The sequence below is a fragment of the Rhagoletis zephyria genome, unplaced genomic scaffold (assembly GCF_001687245.7).
Source record: "Rhagoletis zephyria isolate East Lansing unplaced genomic scaffold, Rhagoletis_zephyria_1.1 Rzeph_scaffold_01296, whole genome shotgun sequence".
Classification (NCBI taxonomy): Eukaryota; Metazoa; Arthropoda; class Insecta; order Diptera; family Tephritidae; genus Rhagoletis; species Rhagoletis zephyria.
In genome coordinates, this window is record NW_016158380.1 from 125,485 (window position 1) to 130,448 (window position 4,964).

General features: G+C 34.0%; 1 long non-coding RNA gene across 1 annotated transcript; it reads left to right on the forward strand.

Moving 5' to 3' along the window:
- Nucleotides 1-1,728: 1,728 nt before the first annotated feature.
- Nucleotides 1,729-3,860, forward strand: LOC108363524 (uncharacterized). Its single transcript, XR_001847631.1, has 4 exons — nucleotides 1,729-2,146; nucleotides 2,330-2,908; nucleotides 2,979-3,215; nucleotides 3,286-3,860. It is a non-coding gene; the product is annotated as an uncharacterized LOC108363524 (long non-coding RNA).
- Nucleotides 3,861-4,964: the final 1,104 nt, after the last annotated feature.

A 4,964-nucleotide genomic window follows, 5' to 3' on the forward strand; every position in this document is an offset into this window, starting at 1 on the left:
TGGATCCAGGTTTTGGATGCGACAACGTCGAGATCCGTGCTTTTGTTGACACCAATTACTACGTCAGTGGTAGTCTGCTTTTTGGACTTTTTTCTTTGCATTCGTGTCCACTGTGCAGGCGATTCCAAATTAGCTTCAGCCGGCGGGAGTGACAGAGCATCAGCGTTTAGTTGAGAATGTACATAACTAACATCATCAGTGGTAGTAGCAGCAGCCGAATTAGCAGCAGAGGCAGAATTAGAGACAGCATCAGCATACGAGAGTGGTCCCTTAGTAGTAGCGGACATTACTTGCTGTCTCCACAGGCAAAAGTTTTTGTCTTGATAATGTTATCAGGCAATATTTTGCCAATGGAGACCGCATATTGCTCTTGGCAAGCAATAATTGTCAGAGTTTTTATCTTGATAAATATTGCCTGCCATCAACTGTCAGTTTGTTCATTTGACAGCTAATTTTCACTTCTACTAAAAGTTCACAGTGGCAACATATTCAAATTGGACGCGAAGTTTTGTTCGGCGCCAATTTTGAGTTTTATTTCGGAGAATAGCAATTAAAAAGGGAAAAATAGTCAAGCATAGAATAAAAAGTATTGACCTAAATAACAAACATATAATAGTAAGTACTTACATATGTATTAATAGTTTCTTGTGTGTAGTTCCGACATAATTTTCATCGTTTTAAAAAAAACCTGTGAGACACTAAAAATTACTCTAATTTGCAGTAAAAGGCATATATACCTATAATGGATTGGCGAATGGACGAAGTTTTAAGACTTGTAAATTTATACAAGCAGTTCGAATGTTTGTGGAACTACCAAAGCTCCTCTTACAAAAGGATAGACTTGAAAAAAAATGCGTGGATGCAAATTTCCAAACAGTGTGGAAGAGATGTCGAGGAGGTGAAAAAGAAAATCAAAAATTTGCGGAGTGCCTATGTGATGGAGAAAAAGAAAGTTGATAGTTGCAAAAAATCCGGTGTGTCAGCGGATGCGGTATATGAACCGCATTTATGTTATTTCTCAGAGATGTCTTTCCTTGACTCTGTCGTCGTATTGCGAAAAACAATATGCAATATGAATAGTGTAAGTTTGGACTTGTCAGTACCCCTTTGCTGATACAAATATCCAATTTAATATTTGCTTCATTTTTATATATTCACGACAGACAATTGCTGAAATAGCCGTAGAAGCCGAGGAGAACGATTTAAACCAAACTCCTACTGAGGACATTATCGAGGTTATACCATCGCCAGTATCATCACCATCGCCATCAACATCCTCATCAGAGTCATCATTATCCTCGCGCCGTCAACGTCACAAGCGAAGTAACAATAATGATGCTAAGTTTGATGAAGCCATAGATGCTATCATTTCATCGGCAACGACAAATATTGAGGATAACGTATTCACATCATTTTCAAAAGCAATAGCAATGCAACTTCAGCAATTGCCACTAATCGAAGCAACACAGACGATGTCCGATATCCACAACATTGTGACTCGAAAGGTTATCGGGCATTTGGCAGCGTCTCAACAGCAAACATATATGCATATAGATAGTGAACACATTTTGCAATTGGCGATGAGCGAAGCAGACATTGAATTTTAAATGAATGTCCTAAATCAAGTGCGAGTGCTATTATACGGTGAGTTATAGACGTTTAAGTACACCTTAATAAATTCTATTTATTTGGTGTATATGTAAATATATATTCGTTTTTTCAGATACATATGTACATGCAGACAACTTTACTGAACTTTATTTTATTAAATTTCTAGAAAAAACAAGAACTATATTTAAACCAGTTTAAATTGAATCAAAAGGATCTTATTTCTACAACAATGATGTTGAATACTAGCCATAGTCGTTGGTAATTTGAGATACCAAAATGGATTTGTAAAATCAACCACCGACAATGACATATTTGGGTGAGCAACTTTTAACTTGCATTCAACAATGCAAACAAACGCACCTGCGAGAAGTTGGAATGTTAGATATTGGCCCGTATGCATAAAAAACAAGCAATTGATTTTTCTTAAAAGGTCTGAAATTTTAAGAAAAAGCATTTGCTTAGTTTTTATGCATACGGCCCATTGTGTGCTGCTTTGTGTTTCAACTCGCTGATATTGAAGCAGGATATATTCCAGGTAATGTAAAATGATGTGACAATATAAATAGGTTTCTTTTAAGAAGTGCATCTATTTTTTAATAGATAAGAACCTGCATGCATTTATACCTATGTACATACATAGCTGCAAAATATTACTTTAAATATCTTCAATTTTCGAAATTGTGACATAAGTAATTTTAAATAAAAGCACATTTCACAGATTTTCTGGACCTCGGCCAACATGTACCAATCTTTAAATATTTCGCCTTAACAACAATGGGAAGGTCAGGACACAATTTCTCACTTCCTTCGCTAACCACTTAGAATCTACGCATATTTCTGATACCAAACTTAGCATTGATCAGCGCCGGCTTTTATTGATCATCATATAAACACTTGCAGTGCTTAGTGGCCCTGCCCCTAAACGCATGTGTAATCATTTTGAACGCATACTGGCTATTTACTCCAATTACATAACAGCATATTTTAGCAAATACGTCTGCTGCAAGTGGCACTAATTCATCGGCAGCTGCTACACTTGGATCAGGACGAGATATAATTTGTGCTCAGTCATTAGTGGCAGCAATTGAATGCAGAGTTAAACGCATCGAACCTTATTGAACGCTTAAAAGACAACTGAGATGACTGTATAATGATAATTGGTAACAAAAGAACTGTAGATCTGCTGCTAATGCTGCAGAATCTAGCCAACAATCTGGATGACTTGATAGAGTATAGAAATATATTATGCTTTCTTGAGTTTTTAACAAAATGTTCATTTAGTGCTATAAAGGCGGATGTGAGTATTAAGATCCTTCGGCAAATTATCGAATGACTAACTTGTGATCTTTCTTTCAAATATTTCCTAGATTTTCAACGAAAAATTTAGATCGCTCACTTGCAACATCCTATTGAGGCTTGTAAAAGATGAAAAGCGGTATGGTATAACCGAGCTGGAGGATTTGGCAGAGCTGGTGATAAAACTGGAGGGCTTAATGCATTTAATTGCTGCTAACAGCGTGCATGTCGAGCGTGTGGTCCCATTTGCGCTTAAATTTGTCATTGGTGTAGTGGTAGCCAATTAACTTGCTACATTATATACGTAGGTAAGTGGGAAGTTACCTTCTATGCATGGCAAACAAGTTTTACTATTCTAATTTATTTTCCTTGAATTAGATTAAAACTCACATTGATAACGTTTGTTACGATTTGATTGGAATTTGCGATCATCTTGTTGGACGTTTCATCTTGCGCTGTTCTTACGAAGCCCATCGACAAGTGTATGAATTGTCAGTTAAAGATCGTAAAACGTACCACAAATTCAAGGGCAGTGTGAATATTATTACACATGTACATTATACTGCAGCACCAAAAAAAGTTACGGTTATTTTTTGTGATGCAGTCTAATGTACATATAATTGTGATTAGCTAATTAAGCCAGCAACGTTTTTATCAATTCTGGCTATATCTTTTGTTTATTTGATGTTTGTTATTTTTTAATAAAAGCCTAGCTCATTACATATTATAAACCATATTTATAACTACTTCCAACTTTGTGCAAAAACGATAATGAACCTGCAGTTGCATCTAAACTCTGAACTTTTTAAAATATTTTTTTTTTTTGAGTATGCAGTTTTATAGCCCATTAAATTCTAAATAATAAAGTGGCTTAATTAACTGATCACAAGTATACATATTTTAAACTTGAAACGTACGTTCAGTTTAAATACTTTTATCCTAAACTTGACTAAAATAAAACTGCATGCCTAAAAATGTTCTAAAAATTCATATTAAAAAGTTCAAAATTTTGATTAAAATTTTTTTGATTTTTCTAAGCTGTGTATACAATTGAAAGTTTAATTTATAAGTTTTTGGTTAACGCTTAGAATGCAGCTCTCAAGAAAAATCACAAGAAATATTTTTAATTATTTCTGTTTATTGAAAAAACACTTTGCTTTTGCTATAAATTCTCTTAGGGAAATTAATATACGAGCGCTTTTTTCTTCAAAGCTGCAAACTGATTTAAGAAATTTTGATATAAGGAAATTTCTTTTCCATTTCTTTTCGTTTTTCTTGAGAGCTGGAAAGAGCCCTTAAGCGTGAACCATTTTTTTTATTAAAAAACCAAAAACAAAATTTTAATTTTAAAAACCTTCCAAATAGTGTTTATGTATGAGAAGCTTTCCTTTAAAAGTTTATTAACTATAAGCAATAAAATATATTAAAGTACGTAGTACTATATATATCCAACCTAATGTGTCTATGTGCATACATAGTAATATGTATATGTAATTTTAAAATCTTAATTAAATGAATATATTGAAGTGTCGCTAAAGATAAAATTGAAATGAATTAATAAAAAATTTATTTATTTTGCAACTTGTTTTATTTTTTTATTTTGCAACTTGTTTTTTTATTTTGATCCATTGATATGGAACATCTCCATCTGTTATACAATATTTACATATATTGTCTCTAATTTTGCTTGCGTTTTTGTATGTATCCTGCTCTTGAAGTGGTAGACAAGACATGGTAGGCGGAAGAGGTTCACGATAGTTGTCATATTGTGTATTTGGAGGCTGATTTAGTTTTCGTGATAAATAATTATGTAAAATGCAACAAACTTTTACAACACTATCACATGTTTCCACTGAAACCTCAATGGGTCGGTGAAAAAGGCGAAAACGGGCAGCGAGCTTACCAAAAGCCATCTCCACCGACATTCGAGCTCTACTTAATCTGTAATTAAATACCTCTTGCGAAGTATTCAGGTTCGAACTTCGGTTGTAAGCTTTCATTAAGTGGCGGCTCAAACCAAAAATATCGTCGCCAATAAAATAAAATGGAGTTTTGCA